The 22,508-nt window shown below is 37.2% G+C and overlaps 1 long non-coding RNA gene across 1 annotated transcript in view; it reads right to left on the minus strand.

The window, feature by feature from the left end:
• LOC121101706 overlaps nucleotides 1–19,712 on the minus strand; it is a 325,246-nt gene extending 305,534 nt beyond the window's left edge. The window contains exons 1-2 of the long non-coding RNA XR_005833687.1: nucleotides 19,671–19,712; nucleotides 4,925–4,993 (exon numbers count right to left, since the gene is read on the minus strand). This is a non-coding gene — a long non-coding RNA (uncharacterized LOC121101706). The remainder of the gene's footprint in view (nucleotides 1–4,924; nucleotides 4,994–19,670) is intronic.
• Between the last annotated feature and the right edge of the window lie 2,796 nt (nucleotides 19,713–22,508).

The raw sequence follows: 22,508 nt of genomic DNA on the forward strand, positions 1-22,508 counted from the left end.
AACACTTTCATCACTCCAAAAGGAAACCCATTAAACAGTCACTTTCCATTCTCCTCTCCCCTTGACCCCTGGCAACAACTATGCCTTCTGTTTCTATAAATTTACATATTCTGGAAGTTTCATATAAATGGAATCATAAAATTTATTGCTTTTTGTATCTGGTCTTAGGCTTCCAAAACAAGACAATCTAGAAAAAAAAAATTCTTTTCCCTGCCTTAATCTATAAAACCCTATAAAACACACTAGGTAGGATCTGCAACTCCCTTATTCACAAAATATTTAAGCTGAGATACCAAATACATCATGATAGTCAAAACAATGATTTAAAATAAGGACAAAGCCTATGGTGAGTTAATGAGATCAATACCAAGGGAAAAAAATTAAGCATTGATTCTTTTCTCTTACATATTATCTTTATATATATATATATTTCTTGAAATTATCCATTTATCCTTTCGTGAAGTTTATTTATTCATCCATTCAACAAACAGTATTCCCAACAAATATCTGAATCTGTGTGATTTTGCCCTACCCACCACCTACAGATAGGTGCCCAGCCTATGTGAAATTCTCTTGGATATTCCCCTTATTTGCTTCCAGTAGAGAAGTACAGTTGGAAAAGTCTATCATTCATAGTTCTAATTCCTTGGCCCTGTCATTCCTCAAGTGTGGGTGTTGGTAACTGTACATCTATAGACTTAACCCCAAACAATTCCCTGTCCCAACATGAGTGAAGCAGTTATTACATTAGGAACCCCAGTCTCACCAGAGCAGAGCCTGCCTTAAGTCTAGTATCTGCTGTCCACAGGCATGAACTACTTGGCACAAATATACCCAGTGACCTGCAGTCTCCTAAATCCCAGCAGTATTTTTGGTCAGTCTATAAAATTAGACAAGCAGTTCTCTAAAGTCTAGGGACCCTTGGGGAGCCCTAAGACCTTTTCAGGTCCATAAAAATGTGAATGTATTATTTGCCTTTTGTACTCTATTTCCCAAGTGTGCGATGGAGTTTAAGAGGCTACAGGACGTGTAATGACATCATCGCTCTGACATTTTTATTCTGATGGCCAATGAAATGTGTGCTTGTATATTTTTGTGTTGAAAAACTTTGTTTTAATCTGCAGCATGGTAAATATCAATACATACAATACATATAAATAAAGTGTAAAGGTTTTCTAGACCCCACAAGTTTGAGATCTGCTGTATTAGACTATTGTCTTAGTTTTGTGATTGAGCAATTTAGAATATGTTCAACCACAAGTCATCTGGCCAGGTCCATGATTTCCTGTCTAGCCATTTTAGCCATTCTTCTTCAGAAGGATTTAAACATAATAATTTTCTCATATGCCTAAAAATAACATGTGAACTGTTTCAAATAGTAGACAATGTCTGGGACACTTTATCAATTGTCCAAACCATTATCACCTAGACAACTCTACATATGGTACCAGCTTGAATCCCTACATTAGCAGAGCATTTAGTATAGAACTTGTCAGAGTGGTGCTTAGTCAGTGTTTTTAAGGAAAGATAAAAGAAAGGAAGGGAGGAAGTATGTCTGGATCAAGCCTAGGTTTTCATTTCTCTTAGAAATAATTTTTTTTCTTCAACCTGTGAGATGGATTTTTCTTTTTCTTCTTCTTTTTTTTTTTAAATGCAGAGGCTAGTATAGTGGCCATGAGAATGCATCTTTTGGGTCTCCGCATGCAGAGAGCATAACTGACCAATGGCTCCAGCTGTTATATTCTCAAAAATCCATCACTAAGTTCATGCTGAGGCTACATTTCCCAATGGCTTCTCCTAGCCAATTAATGAGCACAGCAGGGATACTAAGGCATGCTCAATCCTGGCAGAAGCTAGACAACTGTGATGGCCAACTCAAACTCCAGGAACACCCCCACCCTTGGCTCACACACATTCCAAAAGACCTTGACAAGTTGTCTTTGGAACTATACAGGTTCTACTTAATCTACCTTCCTTCCCCTTCTTACCCCCTTATCCTTCCTTCTTTCACTCAGAATCAAACCTACACTATAATCTGATGCCCCTCCCCCCCCCAGTTTCTTCTGTCTCCTTCCCCATTTTCTCTAACAGGTGTTTCCAGTGATAAATGGGTTGCATTTTAACCCCATCTTTGTGTTTGTTTTATGAAGCATTTGGACTAATGTCTCAATTCTCCAGTTTGATTCTTTTCTCTAGGGTTTGTTCCACTTCATTCAGATCCCAAACTCTTACCCATGAGACCCTCAGGGGAGGTCGGCTGGCTTCTCAGTATCTTCTAGGTTTTCTAAAACTACTTACTGATCTTTGTGTACCTTATCATTGTTTACACTTACTGTGACCTTACTAAATGTTGTTTGAAACAAAACTAATTTTTTGAAGGTGAGAGGAGAAAGAGGAAGGAGACCCAGAGCTCAATACTTTTCTTTCTTATCTCCTGCAAAATAATTTCTCTGAATCCCAAGACTGCAAATTTTAAAATTCTTTTGCTGATTCCTTGTAAACCTACAGGATTGTTCTTTATAGGAGTGTTATTTTTATCACTGTTATCAGAGACAGGGAGCCCAAGCTACCTCCTTAGTCACTGATGTCAATGATATAAAGCATATCTCCATTTCAGACAGTTTACACCAAAAACCTCCAAAAAGAAAAAAAGTGTGTCTGTGTGTGAGAGAGAGAGACAGAGAGAGAGAGAGATGGTCTTTATAGCTGTGTTACTATCAAAATAGTCATTTGCGTGTCGAACATTATTCTTATTTTAATGTGCTTTAACTTTCTCTTTTTCAGATGTATTTTGAGGAATGAAGTTGCCACATGGCTAAGAGGAAAGGTAATGAAAGTCCCTGCGTTTGGATCCTTGTATTGCTCCAAATTACTTCTTGTCATTTAATTATAAAATAAGCACCCATAAGACTTCAAAATCCTAAAAATAATTGATGAACTCAGCATTACCTCATTGTGGATACACTTTAGATAAGCCAAAAATCTAAATAAATAAATTATATATAATATAATTTATATATATAATATATATATTATATATATATAATATATATATATGAAGGGAAGTCTGATACAAGATTTCCTGATGACTACTTCAGTAATGTTTACAAGGGTCTTTGCTTCCCTCCACAGCAATTCTGGACATTTATTCAGAGCCTCATTCCTTTGTTTTATTTGCAAAGTCCATTGGAGCTAAGAGACTGGACACTGCAGCCTATCATTTCTAAATAGACTTGATATAAAAGTTTTCTGGGTCACATATGCTCCCTCAGGTTCCTACTGCAGTCTGATATTAACCATGTGGGATATTTGTACAAGGCATCAGCAAATACTTTTTTTTTTTTTTTTTAAATAAAAGGAATCCCAAAGTAGGTCACTCATTAAAACCTCTTCAATAGAGAAATGATCCGAATAGGGACTGGAGCTAAGAAGCTGCTGGAAAGAATTGCACTGATTCACATGTATAAGAAATACACATTTAAATATTCCATTGCCTTCTCTGCATTTTTTCATTTTGTCTGTCAACTCAACACAGCCATCATCTTCCACTATTCTCTTTTTATCTTCTTTATTCAAAACCTAAATCTCACGCCATTATACATGCAAATTGGCAGTATATTAAGAGTTTAATAGTGTTGCTGATTTTAACTGACATGAAAACCCCCACAATAGAAAGTTACCTTTTTTATTTAGTGGTAATAACAGTGTTTGAAATCCACTACTGCCTCTATCCAAATAAGTGTTCAGAGGAAATACTATAGGCTGATTTGCTCTAAAATATATTTTGCTGAGTGTGATGGAGATGACAAAAAGCAGTTAAATCACTTTCCCACACTTTCCCTCTTCTTTGTCATGTTTCACGTGAGATGGTTACTACGGGTACTATGATCTAATTGAAACAGCTAGACACGTTAAAGGCAATGCATCTCTGACATACCTGTGCCCAGAGGAGATAAAACTGAGCACCAACTAACCAGCAGACCCTGCTCCTAGTCAGCCTTCAAGCAGCAGCCTAATGTCACACTCACTGTAGAATTCTCAACAACCTTAGACCACATTAGTTATCCTTTCCTCTGGTCTTCCACAACACTTCTTTCAAATTTCTTAAAACCTTTCCTTGTTAGATTATAACTCACATTTCTACATCTCTTTTCTTGACTGGACTATAAAGTATTGGGTCATTTAGATAATGTCTTAATCACCTTTGCAGTTTTCACAACCCCCAGCTTATATTGAGGTAACAGGGTGAACCACCACTCTAATTTGCCAAAGATAGAAGTTTCCTGGGATGCATGACTTTTAGTGCCCAAACCAGGATGGTCCCAAGCAATTGAGATAGTTGGTCATCGTAGTTAAGAATTTACTATATGCAAGATACTTCGTAATCACAATTCCTCTGTTTCTCAAAGTTATTCTTTATTGAGTAATTTATGATCACCAGATGGGTGAGTCTAGGTACTTGGTTAATCAGTATACAAAGCTGACAAATATCCTATTCTCATGAGGCTTTCATTCTAGGGTAAAGTTGGAGGTGAATATTATTTCTTCCATTTTGCAAACAAGAACAGTTTTGTTCAGAGAGGGGCAGTAATTGCTGAAAGTCCTGTAGTAAGCCAGTGGTACACCCATGTCTCTGCTGTCAAATGAACGTTTTTCTTCTCCCTGAATTAACCTACTTCCTTTTAAAAGAACAAACATTCTTTAGACCTGCTACTAAAGAATTCTCTGAAGAGCATATGCATTGCTATGAGCAAAATTAGGTATTCTTTTTGGTAACCCCTAAATGAAAAGAAACATGGCTATTAATGACAAAAGTTCAAGCTCTACATTCACGAGAGTCATACTTGGTATTTGAAGAAAATATTCTGCACGTGGTGACCTTTGAATTTGATACAGTAATCGGTGGATAAAGCATCAAACTTACCCCACTTCTAGTATCACTCTGCCCTCTCTGATTCTCAGGATAATTAAAGTAATCTTCAGTCAGAGGATGCTGAAAGGAAAAATATATCTCTTATTAGATATAATATCTCCTTGCATTTAGATAATTGCATATTATGTGTTATGTAAACAATGCTAACAGATAGAAAAATGAAGAAAACAAATGGGACAACTCTACTTGAAGCAAGTAGATCTAAAACCTTTTCATACACATAAACCACCCACTGGAAATATGTGGAATGATTGTTGACTTTACAAGCAGATTCATGTGTGAATAGCAGAGCATCTGACATATTTAGATGTTTTGATTGATGACATTAATGAAAAGCAATTACTCAAAAACACTTTTTAAAAAAGATTTTATTAGAGAGCATGAGTGGGGGGAGGGGCAAAGGGAGAGGGAGAAGCAGACTCCCCACTGAGCAGGGAGCCAGACCCCGGGGGTGGGCAGGGGTGGGCGGGGGTGGGGGCTCCATCCCAGGATCCCAAGATCATGACCTGAACCAGAGGCAGATGCTTAACCAACCAAGCCACCCAGGCACCCCAAAAACACTTTCATTGAGGAAAAAAAAAGGCAGGTACATATACATTATAAAGTGGCATAAAACTGGTCATAAAATATGCTTTTATTCCCCTATTTCAAATCTATTCTGAACCAGAAATTTCTTTAGAACAGTAAGAATGGATAAGCAAAATGGATTCTCTGGTCTCTTTTATTTTCCTGTCTTTAAGTAGTTTCTTTTTAAACCCAATAATTTACTATGGATTTTAGCTTAAATTGTGAAATAAGCATGAGATGGTACAAGATGAAATTTTGAATGAAAGAAGGAAGAAGTCTGACATGAGGCAAGTACTTAGGAGGCAAAGAAAAGTTGGCCTCAAGCAGCTAAGTGTATAGATTACCATACACATCTCTCGCTGCATGGAGAGATCTTACACATTGTTAATATAGGAGGAAATATAACCAAGTGAAGCCCTTAAACCACTATGAAACTAAAGACTATACAGGTTAGTGGAAGGGAAGAGATTACAGTTGAATTTAATGGAAGATGGCAAACATGTCTCTTATCTTCCTAGGGAGAGCTAACTCTAAGTCTGGTTAGGTAGCTTTATATTAATAGGTTAATATAACATTTCATCAACTCCAAGATGCACACATTTAAAATCTATATGTAAATTCAGAACCCATCCTACAATCTACAGCATTTTACGATCTTTGTTTGCATAGAGACATTCCTGGTATAAATTACTTATCAATGTGTGAACCTGGTGGTTATTCCTGGAGCCATTCTGGAGCTCCTCAACTTTTCAGCCTTCCTACCATCAAGACATTTGACAAGGGAGTATCCATGTATATGTATTCATACTAATGTCTGAAAACTTTCCACCAACACCTCCTGGTAAAAGCAGGAAAATACTAGCATTAAAATCTGCAGAATAGGTGTCAGCTATTTGGAAAAACATTTTCTGTGACAATAGTGAACTGTTCTTAAATAAATGCTGCATCACTAACTCTCTTTAGGGCTTAGAGTGTGAAAATGTAGAGAAAAATAGATATAAATGACACTGATTCAGAGAATGATTGAATGTGAAGGAGTTATTGGAATTCCTTATTCACTTATCTTTTCCTTTGGAGTTTACAAATTGTATTATATGGCTTTAAAAAAAAATCTTAACTCTCTGTAGCAGTTTAATTAAAGGAATACTGTAAGTAATAGGAAAATAGTATGCTAGTTAATTGGCAGCATTTCTTAAGTTTCTTAGTTGTCCGTTCAACAATAGTATGCTGATTTAATGAACTCATGTTTTTATCATCAAGATGATATCAGAAAAGAATTTTCTCTGAATACTAGACAAGAAGGACAATAGAATTTTATGCACCATTTGAAGACAGATCAACTATGGGAAAAGACAACATCATGGGGTCATGAAAAGATTCCGAAGCACAACAAAAAGGGAATAATTTTCTGAATATGCTAAGGAAAAGCCTAATACTGACAATAACTTCCTACAGAAAGCAGATAAAAATTCTGGAAACCGTCTTCTTTTTAGATTCAATACAATTAAAAAATAAACCTAAGAAATGAGAAGTAAAATGTGTGATGAAAATCTAACAGAAGTACAAGTTGAGATGGAAAGAAACCAAATCAACTAAGCAAAGCTTTTGAGAAAGCTATAGAATAAAACTAAAATCTGCCCGAAGCACTGCAGAAAATTTAATCAGTAAAGTAAAAGATAAAATAGAGAAATTATTCCAGAATTCACAGAAGTAGAAGTGCTTTCTTATTCTTTCCAATGACAATTTTATGGCAACATTCTACCTTAGAATTTAATGCTGTCTGTGCTCCAACTAGTAATGGATTTAACTGACCTCTCCCTATGGATAGATAACAATTCAGAGAATGAGTATCTCGGGAAATCTAGACAAAGGAACAAACTATATGTAAACTACTACCAATGGTTATGGAACCCTTGATCCAGAGGAAGCAGGATTTAAGATTAGAAACACAGACTGAGTCTGGGAGTTGCAATGTGAGTCTCACATCGAGGCATAAAATAAGCCACCTCAACATCAAGACTTTTCAGTTACCCAAGCCAATTATTTATTCTTTTTGTTCAGCCAGTTAGAACTTATCTTTTTTAATTGAGGTATCATTTCTAAAAGAAAAGCAATAAAGCTAATAAATAATCCCCACCAGCCCACAAAAAAAAAAAAAAAAATTAAAAAATAACAATACATCTAATGGATAAAGAGAACACAAAAGAGTATACCAGGCCTCTAATGCCACTTTCCTTTCAGAGGTAGGTTCTAAATTCAATGGTCAATATTGGCCTCATGAAAAACATACAAATCAAGAGTAAACAACAACAACAACAACAACAAAAGCCTTTGCCTTTTGTGACATTAGTCTAATATTAACTAGAGTATCCTTGCAAAACTACTGAAAAATACATCTTTGCTTCATTTTCATTGAATAGTCTGGCCTAACAAAGCCCTGACCATACTCTGCAGCAGGAACCAAGCTAAACAGCATTACATAAAAAATAATCTCACACAAGCCCCCTACTGTTCAACCACAGGTGGTAGATGAAAGTATTTGGACTTTGCTAATACTTGCCATTCCTTAACTGCCCTTTGCATGTCAGTCACTGAGCTAGGGGTTTTACACAGTTTATTTCTTCTTACTGCAAAACTCACTCTAAAACCAGATTAGAGATGAGGAGATAACAGGGTAAATCACTTGTCCAAAGTCACAACACTAGTAATTCAAAAGTAGGTTTCACAGGTTCCTAAGTCTCTATTTTTTTTACCTCAAGGAATTACTTCACTTTGAGAAAATATTTTTTGGTTTAACCAATTCTTCTAACAGTGTTTCTATATGGTTGTGGGTCACATGAGATTCCCAGATGAATAGAGTATTACTTTAACTGTCACACATTGCTTCCCCACATTCATTGCTTTAATATGGAATTGGGTTGATTAAATACCATCCTCAAATGCCTAATAAAGGATCTTTCTTCTTGTACCATGGGAAGACCATAATGCCATTTTCCTTACCTCTGACAATAGTAGGAGAAAAGGTCTCTAATGTCCCTATATATAAAATTGCTCTTTTACCATCTCCATAAAAACAAAACAAAATGCAAGAGTTACAGGCAGTTGCAGATGTGAATATTTACCTTAACTACATTGGATTTCTGTTAATAGGATAACTTCACTATCATTGTAAGTATCATTAATCTCAGAATCCTTGAACAGTTAAAAAAAAAAAAAGAAAGAAAGCAACCCTCACATTATAAAACATCACAATATAGCATGTGAATTACAATAGAAACATTCTGAATATTGGTATAAATATTACCAAACAATTAAAAAATGAGGAACTTGCTTTGATAAAATGTTATAGCATAGTTTTCCTCATTACATGAAAATGAAATACACACAAGGGGGAAAAAGATAGTGGAGGAGTAGGGGACCTTTTTCAGCTGGTCCCCTGAGTCGAGCTGGATATTTACCAGATCATCCTAAACACCCATAAAATCAGCCTGAGACGCAGGAAGATACATCTGGATCTCTACAAATGAACATCTCCAGCGCTGAGTATTGAGGTATGAAGCAGGGAGTCATGAATCTGCGCACAGATACCGGAAGATAAACGGAAGGGGGAGGGGGCCGCTGAGCTCTGGCACCAGGAAGCAGTAGCCACCTGCACTGGGGAGCAGGTCAGACTCGCAGAATGGTAGCTACCTGGAAACCAGACTGAAAGGGAGTTCCAGAGCACGTACTAGAACCAGACTGAAACCGGGAGCTCAGGAGTGCGCATGTGACCAGACTGAAAACCAGCGTTTCAGAGTGCGCGGGAACCCCACTGAAACAGGGAGCTTGGGAGCGCATGTGGGAACCGGGGCAGCTGACAGTGTTAGAAGCACAAAAGGGCAAAGACATGCCGGCCCTGGGAGCGAGGACTGGGAGAGCGGCTGCGGGGCACACAACCCGGGGCACTGCAGGGCTTTTAGCAGCACCGACAGAAACAGAGTTACAGTGGCCAAGAGAGCTCAGTGGAGAGCAGACCGCGATCTCTCTGTTCTGAGACAGAGGCTAGGATACGGCCACTGTGGCTCGACTCTCAGAAGAGCCACAGAAAGCTGTGAGGGAAAACCACCAGAGAACAAAAGCCTGGAAAAACTGGTTCTCACTGTGCCCATCCCCCACCCCCCACAGGGGACAGGGCAACTCTACCCAAACAGGGTTGCCTGCATATCAGTGCGGCAGGCCCCTCCCCCAGAAGGCAGGCTGAAAAATCAAGAAGCCCACAACCCTAAGGTCCCTAAAACTAGTGCACCTTGCTTGGGTCCTGATCAATAATTTGGGCTCTGTACATCCCCACAATCATACCTCATCAGAATGACAAAGAGGAGGAACCCCCAACAAAGGAAAGAAAGAGAGACTGTGGCCTCTGCCACAGAACTAATGGATATGGATATAACCAAATTGTCAGAAATGGAGTTCAGAGTAACAATGGTCAAGATGATGTGTAGGCTTGAAAAAAATTTTAACAAAAATATTAACGAGAATATAGAATCTCTAAGGGCGGAAATGAGAGCAAATCTGGCAGAAATTAAGAATGCTATGAATCAAATGCAGTCTAAACTGGATGCTCTGATGGCCAGGGTAAATGAGGCAGAAGAATGAATTAGTGAGTTAGAAGATGAGGTGATAGAAAAGAAGGAAAAAGAGGGAACATGGCTTAAAAAACCCCAATTTCAAGAAATAAGAATATGGGAGATTACTGACTCAATGAAGCATTCCAATGTCAGAATCATCGGCATCCCCGAGGGGGTGGAGAAAGAGAGAGGTCTAGAAGAGATATTTGACCAAATTGTAGCTGAGAACTTCCCTAATCTGGTGAAAGAAACAAGCATTTGTGTCCAAGAGGCAGAGAGGACCCCTCCCAAGATCAATGAGAACAGACCAACACCACGACATATAACAGTACAATTTGCAAGTCTTAGATCCAAGGATAAAATCTTGAAAGTGGCCAGGGAGAACAGAATCCTCACCTACAAAGAGAAGAACATCAGAATAATGTCAGACCTATCTACAGAGACACGGCAAGCCAGAAAGGGCTGGCAAGACACATTCAAAGCACTAAGTGAGAACATGCAGCCAAGGATCCTTTATCCAACAAGGCTGTCATTCAGAATTCACGGAGAGACAAGGACCTTCCAAGACTGGCAGAAACTGAAAGAATATGTGACCACCAAGCCAGCCCTACAAGAAATGTTAATCAGGGGGAGGGGGTTCTATAAAAGTAAAAAGACCCCAAGAGTGATACAGAACAGAAATTTACAATCTATAGAAATAAAAACTTCACAGGCAGCATGACATCATTAAAATCATATCTCTCAATAATCACTCTCAATGTGAATGGCTTAAACATAAAATGCCACAGGGTTGTAGATTGGCTATGCTATCTACAAGAGACTCATTTTGAACCCAAAGATACATCCAGAGTGAAAATAAAGGGATGGAGACCCACTTTTCATGACAAGAGACCTCAAAAGAAAGCTGGGGTAGCAATTCTCATATCAGACAGATTAGATTTCTATGCTAAAGACTGTAGTTAGAGATACCGAAGAACACTATATTATTCTTAAAGGGTATATCCAACAAGAGGATTTAACAATTATAAGTATCTATGCCCCCAACAGGGAAGCAGCTAGATACACAAGCCAACTCTTAACCAGAATAAAGAGACATATAGATAATAATACGTTAATAGTAGGGGACCTCAACACTCCGCTCTCAGCAATACACAGATCATCTAAGCAGAAAATCAACAAAGAAACAAGAGTTTTGAATGACATACTGGACCAGATGGGCCTCATAGATATATACAGAACACTACACCCTAAACAACAGAATGCTCACTCTTTTCAAATGCACGTGGAACTTTCTCCAGAAGAGACCATATACTGGGTCACAAAACAGCTCTCCACCAATACTGAAAGATTAAGATTATTCCCTGCATATTCTCAGACCACAATGCTTTGAAACTGGAACTCAATCACAAGGAAAAATTTGGAAGAAACTCAAACACTTGGAGACTAAGAATCATTCTGCTTAAGAATGATGGGTAAACCAGGGAATTAAAGAAGAACTTAAGCAATTTATGGAAACCAATGAGAATGAAAACACATCGGTCCAAAACCTATGGGACACTGCAAAGGCGGTCCTAAGGGAAAATACATAGCCATCCAAGCCTCACTCAAAGGAATAGAACAATCTAAAATGCAGTCTTTACATTCTCACCTTAAGAAGCTGGTTAGAACATAAGAAGAAGCCTAACCCATGCACGAGAAGGCAGTTGATCAACATTAGAGCAGAGATCAATGAATTAGAAACCAGGAACACAATAGAGCAGATCAACAAAACTAGAAGCTGGTTCCTTGAAAGAATAAATAAGATTGATAAGCCACTGGCCAGACTTATCCAAAAGAAATAGAGAAATGACCCAAATTAATAAAATTATGAATGAAAGGGGACAGATCACGACCAACACCAAGGAAATAGAAACAATTATTAGGAACTATTATCAACAACTATATGCCAATAAATTAAACAACCTGGAAGAAATGCATGCCTTCCTGGAAACCTATAACTGCCATGAGTGAAACAGGAAGAAATTGATTATCTAAACAGACCAATTAATCATGAAGAGATTGAAGCAGTGATCAAAAGCCTTCCAAAAAACAAGAGTCCAGGACCTGACGGATTCGCCAGGAAATTCTACCAAACATTCAAAGAAGAAATAATACCTATTCTCCTGAAGCTGTTTCAAAAATAGAAACAGAAGGAAAACTACCAAGCTTATTCTATGAGGCCAGTATTACCTGATCCCAAAACCAGGCAAAGACTCCATCAAAAAGGAGAATTACAGACTGATATCCCTGATGAATATGGATGCCAAAATTCTCAACAAGATCCTAGCTAACAGGATCCAACAGTACATTAAAAGGATTATCCATCACAACCAAGTGGGATTCATTCCTGGGATGCAAGGGTGGTTCAACTTTCACAAACTGATCAGTGTGATAGATCACATTACATTAATGAGAAGAGACAAGAACCATATGATCCTTTCAACTGATGCAGAAAAAGCATTTGACAAAATACAGCATCCTTTCCTGATTAAAACACTCCAGAGTGTAGGGATAGAGGGTATATTCCTCAATTTCATAAAAACCATCTATGAAAAGCCTATAGCGAATATCATTCTCAATGGGGAAAAACTGAAAGTCTTTCCCTTATGATCAGGAACATGACAAGGATGCCCACTCTCGCCATTATTGTTCAACATAGTACTAGAAGTCCTAGCAACAGCAATCAGAAAACAAAGAAGAATTAAAGGTATCCAAATCAGCAAAGAAGAAGTCAAACTGTCTCTCTTTGCAGATGACATGATACTCTATATGGAAAACCCAAAAGACTCCAGCCCCAGACTACTAGAAGTTATAGAGCAATTCGGTAATGTGGCGGGATACAAAATCAGTGCTCAGAAATCAGTTGCATTTCTATACACGAACAATGAGACTGAAGAAAGAGAAATTAGGGAATCCATTCCATTTACAATAGCACCAAAAATCATACGTTATCTTGGAATTAACTTAACCAGAGACGTAAAGGACCTATATTCTAGAAACTACAAATCACTCTTGAAAGACATTGAAGACGACATAAAAAGATGGAAAAATACTCCATGCTCATGGATCGGAAGAATAAACATAGTTAAAATGTCCATGCTACCCAGAGCAGTCCACACTTTCAATGCTATCCCGATCAAAATACCAATGACATTTTTCAAAGAACTGGAAAAGAACTTAAATTTGTGTGGAAACAGAAAAGGCCCCAAATCACCAAGGAATTGTTGAAAAGGAAAAGCAAAGCTGGGGGCATCACAATGCCAGATTTAAAGCTGTACTACAAAGCTGTGATCACAAAGACAGCATGGTACTGGCACAAAAACAGACACATAGAGCAATGGAACAGAATAGAGAACCCAGAAATGGACCCTCGGCTCTTTGGGCAACTAATCTTTAATAAAGCAGGAAAAAAATCCAGTGGAAAAAAGACAGTCTCTTCAATAAATGGTGCTGGGAAAATTGGACAGCTCTGAACAAAAGAATGAAACTTGACCACTCTCTCACACCATACACAAAGATAAACTCCAAATGGATGGAAGACCTCAATGTAAGACAGGAATCCATCAAAATCATAGAGAACATAGGCTGTAACCTCTTCGACATCGGCCACAGCAACTTCTTTCATGACACGTCTCCAAGGCAAGAGAAACAAAAGAAAAAATGAACTTTTGGGAATTCATCAAGATAAAAAGTTTCTGCACAGTCAAGGAAACAGTCGTCAAAACAAGGAGGCAACCCACAGAATGGGAGAAGATATTTGCAAATGACTCTACAGATAAAAGGCTGGTATCCAAGACCTATAAAGAACTTCTCAAACTCAATAACGAGAAACAAATAATCAAATCAAAAAATGGGCAGAAGATATGGACACCTTTCCAATGAAAACATACAAATGGCTAACAGACACATGAAAAAATGTTCAAAATTATTAGCCATCAGGGAAATTCAAATCAAAACCACACTGAGATACCACCTTACGCCAGTTAGAATGGCAAAAATTGACAAGGCAAGAAACAACAATTGTTGGAGAGGATGTGGAGAAAGGGGATCCCTCCTACATTGTTGGTGGGAATGCAAGTTGGTACAGCCACTTCGGAAAACAGTGTGGAGGTCCCTTAAAAAGTTAAAAATTGAGCTACCCTATGATCCAGCCATTGCACTACTGGGTGTTTACCCCAAAGATACAGACGTAGTGAAGAGAAGGGCCATATGCACCCCAATGTTCATAGCAGCATTGTCCACAATACCTAAACTGTGGAAGGAGCCGAGATGCCCTTCAACAGATGAATGGATAAAGAAGATGTGGTCAATATATACAATGGAATATTATTCAGCCATCAGAAAGATTAACCAACATTTGCAGCAACATGGACAGGACTGGAGGAGATTATGCTAAGTGAAATAAGTCAAGCAGAGAAAGACAGTTATCACATGGCTTCACTCATTTATGTATCATAAGGAATAGCAGGGAGATTGGTAGAAGAAGGAAGGAAAGAATGAAGGGGGGTAAACAGAAGGGGGGAATGAACCACGAGAGACAATGGACTCTGGGAATCAAACTGAGGGTTTCAGAGGGGAGAAGGGTGGGGGATTGGGCTAGGCCAGTGATGGGTATTAAGGAGGGCACGTACTGCATGGAGCACTGGGTGTTATATGCAAATAATGAATCACAGAACACTACATCAAAAACTAATGATGTATTATATGGTGAATAACACAATAAAAAATTTTTAAAAATGAAATACTAATTATTTAAATGTTATCAATTAAAATATCTTGTGTAGCTCATATGTTTAATAAATATATTTAATGATCACACCTTTTAGATTATTAATATTATTTACTGACTAAATATTTCTTTTTTTTTTTATAAGCAGTAGAAATCAGAAATCTCAGATGCTATAACCAATACCCCGAATCAGTAACGTATTAAGGTCCTATTCAGGCTATATTTTATTATACAAAAGGAAAGTGGTAAGTCTTGCCCTAATGGCAAAGCCAATATGATTTCATAAGACATTTTTTTTTTTAACTTCCCCTTGTTGTATCCTCGGCAGCTGTACAAAATTGGGCATGTTACTTTACTTCTGAGTTTCAAATACTTTGGTTAAATTGGGTTGAAATGTATGTATACCTCTCAAGGTTGTTATAAGAAGTACATCTTACATGTAAGAGATTCATGTAACATCCACATATATTGAATAGCAAAGTCAAATTTAACCCCAAATCATCTGACTTTAAAGCCCATTATGAACTCTCTTGTTTAATTATGTCGCCAGAGCTGCTTTGTTTCCCCTTCACTGAATTTCTGTCCTGAGCTCTTTATATTATAGAACGAATGCAGGAAGAACACATGATTTAGAAGGTCTGATGTGCCCCCAAGTCACAAATGGCAGAAACAAAATACAAATTTTTGAATAATCCAAGGAGGCTAACTGTAGAAAACAGTACAGATCCAAAGTATGGATGATTCAGCTGGGCCCACGTACTGTGGCTTCTAGGTGAGGAAAGGGAAGAAGTCTACAATCCGAAATAAAAGTGAAACCTATGCCTTATGCAACCACAGTCTGTGGCAAGCACACCAGAACCCAGAAAGAAGCAACACAGAGGGCACTACAGATACTTGGGGTAAGAAGACTAGAGTTCCCTAGTAAATTTGTGGTACCTACAATTGAATTCTTTCTGTGAAGAGAATTTTCTTCCCTTTTATCATTTATTGGATAATTTTTAAGGAAATTTTTGACAGAATACTTCTGAACTACATTAAAAGTGTATATATAATCCACGTATAAAGTAATCACAAGAATACTTCCACGTCTCAATTTTCAACCAGGTGTGTTATGGCTATACCCTCTCTCGACTTCACCCATTGATAACATTTTTTTTTTTTTTTTTTGCCCATCTTCTGACACTGGTCTTGCTCTTAATTTTATTATGGTATTTATTCTCTGGTCTCATTTTCCATAATAAATGCAAATTCCTTTCAGAGTGGTAAATATTTATTTTGTCACGCATTCAAGAAATATTTAAGGAACTGTTACATACGAGGCATCAAAACATGTGGAAATTGTATGATCAATTAATATTTGACAAAGGGGAAAGAATATCCCATGGAAAAAAGACGGTCTCTTCAACAAATGCTGCTGGGAAAACTGGACAGCGACATGCTGAGGAATGAACCTGGACTACTTTCTTACACCGTACACAAAAATAAATTCAAAATGGATTAAAGACCTAAATGTGAGTCTTGAAACCATCAAAATCCTAGAGGAGAATACAGGCAGTAACCTCCTTGACATTGGCCATAGCAATTTCTTATTAGATAGATCTCCTGAGGCAAGGGAAACAAAAGCAAAAAAAAACCCACAAAACTATTGGGACTTCATCAAAATAAAAAGCTTCTGCGCAGCAAAGGAAACCATCAACAAAACTATAAGGCAGCCTCTGGAATGGGAGAAGATATTTGCAAATGACATACCTGATAAAGCATTAGTATCCAAAATCTATAAAGAATTTATGATACAACTCAATACTACATAATTGGATACCAAAAAAAAAAAAAAAATGGGCAGAAGACATGAGTGGACATTTTTCCAAAGAAGATATCCAGATGGCTAACAAACACATGAAAAAATGCTCAACATCACTGATCATCAGGGAAATGCAAATCAAAACTACAATGAAATACATCTCACACCTGTTAGAATGGCTAAAATCAACAATGGAGAGAAAAACAGATGTTGGTGAGGATGTGGAAAATAGGGAACGTTCTTACACTGTTGGTGGGAATGCAAACTGGTGCAGCCACTCTGGAAAGCACTATGGGGGTTCCTCAAAAAAGTTAAAAATAGAGCTACCCTATGACCCAACAATTGCACAACTATGTATTTACCCAAAGGATACAAAAATACTGATTCAAAGGGACACATGCACCCTGATGTTTATAGCAGCATTATCAACAATAGACAAATTATAGAAAGCACCCAAATGTCCATGGACTGATGAATTAAAGAAGATGTGGTACATATGTACAATGGACTATAACTCAGCCATAAAAAAAGAATAAAATCTTGTCATTTGCAAGGAAATGGATGGAGCTAGAGTATTATGCTAAGTGAAATTAGAGAAAGAAATATTATATGATTTCACTTTCATGTGGAACTTAAAAAAAAAACGAACAAGCAAAGGGGGGGGGAGGAGAGAAAGAGGCCAACTAAGAAACAGACTCTTAACTATAGAGAACAAACTGATGGTTACCAGGGGGGAGGTAGGTGAGGGGATGGGTAAAATGGGTGATAGGGATTAAGGAGTGCATTGGAAAGAGCACCAGGTGTTGTATGGAATTGTAAAATCACTATATTATGTACCTGAAACTAATATTACACTGTATGTTAACTGGAATTTAAATAACAAAAAATAAATAAAATGTGGCATATATGTGTACAATGGAATACAATTCAGTAATAAAAAAGGAATGAGGTGCTGATTCATTCCACAACCTTGAAAACATTAAAAGGAAAAAAAACAAAACAACCACAAGAGACCACATATTGGGTAACTTTATTTATGTAATATGTCCACACTAGGCAAATCCATAGAGACATAATAGATTAGTGGTTGACAGGGGCTCGAGGGAGATGTGAATGGAGCTGTCTGCCAAAATGCATGAGGTTTCTTTTTGGGGTAATGAAAATGTTCTGAAATTAGATAGTGGTGATGGCTGTACGCCTTTGTGAATATATAAAAACTACTGAATCGTATACTGCTAAAAAGTGAATTTTATGGTATGTGAAATGTACCTCACTAAAGCTATTATCTAAAAAATATTAAATGCTGTCCTTGAATTGGATTAAAAAACATATGGAGATTATAAAGACTGAGATTTATTTAAACTCATTGATCTTATAATTGAATGAGTTAATTTTCCCAAAGGGATAAGATGAACTATAGGATAAAGTCTCAATCTGAAATACTAATGAGATATATATCCTACAAATTGAAGCTTTTTAGTAATGCATCCAAGGACTAGAAATCAATTAGTTTTTAGTAGATGGAACTAAGTCAGGAAAATAACCCACCTTCAGTTTTCAACTGTTCATGGAAATTGACCCTGTGCATATATTTTCTCAAGTAGCTCAAAGTGGCAGTTTCTCATCTAATGTGTCATACCTACATCTAATGTGTCCATATTTTTTTTTTATCTTACTTGTCTTATTGCAGCATTTTTCTTTAAGGACCCACTCTTGAATGTCAGTCCACAGTAATAGGTAAACGTCCTTCAACTATATAAAATAAGAAATTATACTCCAAAGAGTAATGTTAAATAATAGAAGGATGACATAAACCGATCTGTAGCATACCATGCGTCCCCTTTCCTTCATATATTAACATATTTCTGAGCTCAGCCACACCTGTGTTTTATTTTTATTGAAATTATTATTTCTTTTATTACCTTATGCCATTTATTGCTAAATGAAACTGGATATGGGGCTATGCATGCAGCCAATTTATTCATTAAATCTATTGTAATAGAACTGAATGAAAGGTTTTATTATCAATCTCATTAAATTCAAGATAGAATTTAGTGGAAATCAATATTAGAAAAATGCATAATTGCTAAATCTTCTTAAAATAATAGACTCATTCATTAAGACAGCCTTCTTCCAATAGTTAGGTCTTAAATCGTTGACATTGTCTAATTATTTAGCAAGGAGCAAATCATACCTAGCTCTGCTACTCTTTGGCAATTATATGATAGGATCCTAACTAACATAGGCCTGGACTTGAATTAATTTGGGTATGCATATGAAGTGTTTTAGCAATAAGTTGATTAGAGGAAAGATGGCTACACAAAGAGAAACATGATAGCAACATGCTGACGCTTGGCAAAAATTCTGGTAACTAGCAAGCTGTTTTAACAGGATCAGAATGGGAAATGTACCAAAAGAGTACTCATTGAAAGATAGCAGGCAATTTAAAATCTTTTGAATTAAAAGATGTTGCAATATAGCTAAAACTATATACAGTACTGTATATGCATTATCTATGAAAGATGAGACTCTTCATTTGTGCTTTAGTAAGCAGGATTTGGGGGCAAAAAAAGTCTCTTTAAAAGTACAAAATGCAGTAAGCAGAATTATTCTCAAGAGTTACACATTTTATGAATATAGTTTCTTTGGTTTTGAATTTTTGTAGTCTCAGATATTGAAATTTTAGAGAAAAATATATAGGAAGACTAAAATGGTGACTACAGGCAAATTTCTATTTCCTGTGTTTATTGATTTCACTAATCAATTGTGACACCCCAATGAAACGGGCAGCTATTTCTAGATCCACGGTTTTACTGAGTTTTAAACAATAGTCTATGCAGAAGTCTCTCTCATTCTATCTCTTCCTGCTAAGAAAAATCAACCTAAAACTAATTGCTCATTTTAGTACTGACCTGGGATAGGCAGCTTTCTGCTATTGTCATTTGTACAGATGGTAATTGAACACAGTCATTAAAAATGCATACCTAGGGGCACCTGGGTGGCTCAGTGGGTTAAGCATCTGCCTTTGGCTCAGGTCATGATCCCAGGGTCCTGGGATCAAGCCCCACATTGGGCTCACTGCTCAGCGGGGAGTCTGCTTCTCCCTCTGCCCCTCACCCTACTTGTGCTCTTTCTCTCTCTCTCTCAAATAAATAAAATCTTTTAAAAAAATGCTTACATACATGTACACACACACATTTTACATTAGGTATTTTACATAGTATTAATAGTATTAACTCTAATAGTATTAATGGGAAAAGTTGAAAAAATCTAACTTAGCAGTTCCAAGCGGAAGTAAAACTGAAAATTCTATAAAAATATGGTTAGCATTAATGATAAAAGTCCTATAATTATTTAAAACCATGTGTCTTAATCTGTTCAGGCACTCAAGAAAAAATCCAGTCTCACATACATCTCAGTGATTTATTAGATAAACATTCAGAGTATAGACTATGTGCCACACCTGCAGAACACCTGCCCCAGACACTGTTGTTGGGAGAAGGTAACACACATGCACAGTGGTAAAAAGTTTACGCCTGAAGTCAAACAAACCCAGGTCTGATTTTCATTTCACCACTTACTAGCTGTGGGACTCTAGGCACATCACCATGCTGAACATTCCATGCCTTGGTTTAAATTCTCTAAAGCAGGTAAGAGTATCTACTGAGTCACACAGGAAGAGTTTGATAAATATTTTGTTATTCTAAGTACTAAATATAACAATGCATATATATTTATTCTCCACTAGAGAGAAAACACTCAGTAAAACAAAACTAAGAGGGACAGGCCTATTCTTTTTTGTTTTAATTTTGCAAAGTAGGGAAATATAAAGTGAAGTCAGCACAAAACTGTCATTAAGAACATATTTGGACTTGACAAGAAAAGGGAAGGGGAGAGCAGAGAAGCAGTGAAGGGGCAAAGGTGATCAAGAGATTATGGAATGACCCTCAATTTAAGAGACTGATGAACTGGAAAAAAGCCACAGGTCATAGAAATTCTTTCAAAAGGGAAACAAGAAGATAGAACATAAAATGATTGTAAATGTCTATGGAAAATTTAAACATGCATAAATACTGTTGGTAAATACTGATTGCGTATTTCAACAGGAAGTTTCATGTGTATAATCCAAATCATTAGAAGAGTACCCCCTTCTTTATCACCCACAAATCAATCTAATCCTATATCCTGTACATCTTTTGAATCTGTCCCTTTCTCATCATTTTTTTCTATAATACCCTAATAGGATGTCATCAATTGTCATCTGCACCACACAATTATTCTAATCATCTCTCACCTACAGCCCTACCAACTTGAAGCCATACTCCACAAATAAATTCTCATCTATAGAATAAACCCCTAAGTAAACAGTACTGGTTCATCTTTTGGATATTTAGGGTACTTGGTCCATAATTCCATTACTGCAGTCTGGTACAGCAAAGAAAATGCCAAAGAGATCACTATGCCAAATCAAGCTTGCCATTTACCAGCTGCATGATTTTGGAGAAAGGCCTCTGCCACGGGGAGGCTCTTTGACCTCGACAAAATGTGAATAAATCCTACTGCTTTTGAAAGGTTACTTTAATGATTTAAGCAACCTATATGAACTACATAGCATAATACATATCTTTTTATTGAAGTCTCAACGAACCATGCAATTTATCTCCTACAACCTCAGCCCCATTCTTTCCTAAGCCAATCTTGACAATGACTGGAAACATATTAGAAGATCTTCATTAACCAAAGCATTGGTTCTGGACTGAGTTTGCATTCCAGATTAGTGTCATTATAGTAATGCCTCCTGAATACCCACATGTGCACTATTCTCCAGCCTCCTCCAAACCCCAGAGGTAGTCGTCAAGTCCATGGTTCTTGCCTTGCAAACACTTTATTGGCTCAAGCCTTCACAAGTTGGCTGTTACCAGTCCCTACCTCTCCAAGTTTACCCCACTCCCCTGATAAGAACATTAACCTTAACCCCAGTCCCAGAAATGTTGGCTGTGATCTGCTTCACATAGCACAAGGTCCTTGAACCAAGGTACTAGACTAAAACTCTGTTTAAGAGCTGGCTCTGTGGGGAAAAGAGTAGCAGGCATGGAGACACAGTCTGATTTGTAATACCTACCAATTTCTATACCGTAAATACTTCCACTGTGGTTAAAAGCTAAAAATCTCAGTTTGTTTCCCAGAGTCCAGAGTCTCTCATGGGAAACAAACTGAGGGCTTTAGAGGGGAGGGGGGTGGGGCCAATGATGGTTATTAAGGAGGGCACATACTGCATGGTGCACTGGGTGTTATATGCAAGTAATGAATCATGGAACTTTACATAAAAACTTGGGTTGCACTGTATGGTGACTAACATAATAAAAAATTATTTAAAAAAACAATTTACGAAAAAAAAAAAAAAAAAAAAACCTAAAAATCTAACCTCACCAAACATGGAGTTGAGAAGAAATCAGCTTTCACAAGTCAGTACTGTCGTTCAGCTTACCCACCTTCGACATAGCTAGCATGAAAACTCTCACCTGAAAAACATTCCAACTAGAGCTGACCTTTCATATCAATTCTTGATTATACCTGAGCTTTCAATGACCCTTTACATGATTTCTTAGACTTGTGTCATCTTGTTTAGGCATCAGTTTTCTTTATCAAGGCCTTTTCTCTCACCTCTACTGCTTCCCATACTGTATGTGCAGAGGTCTAGCACGTACTCTAGCCTATACCTTCACTGATTACGGCATCAGAAAGTAGGATATACAGTGATTCTCATTCCAGGACTGATTTAAATGCTTATGGCATAATCCAAATTGTGGAAATTTCTCTTGAATAATTAAT

Source organism: Ursus maritimus, unplaced genomic scaffold (genome assembly GCF_017311325.1).
Source record: "Ursus maritimus isolate PB19 unplaced genomic scaffold, ASM1731132v1 scaffold_9, whole genome shotgun sequence".
NCBI classification, from domain to species: Eukaryota; Metazoa; Chordata; class Mammalia; order Carnivora; family Ursidae; genus Ursus; species Ursus maritimus.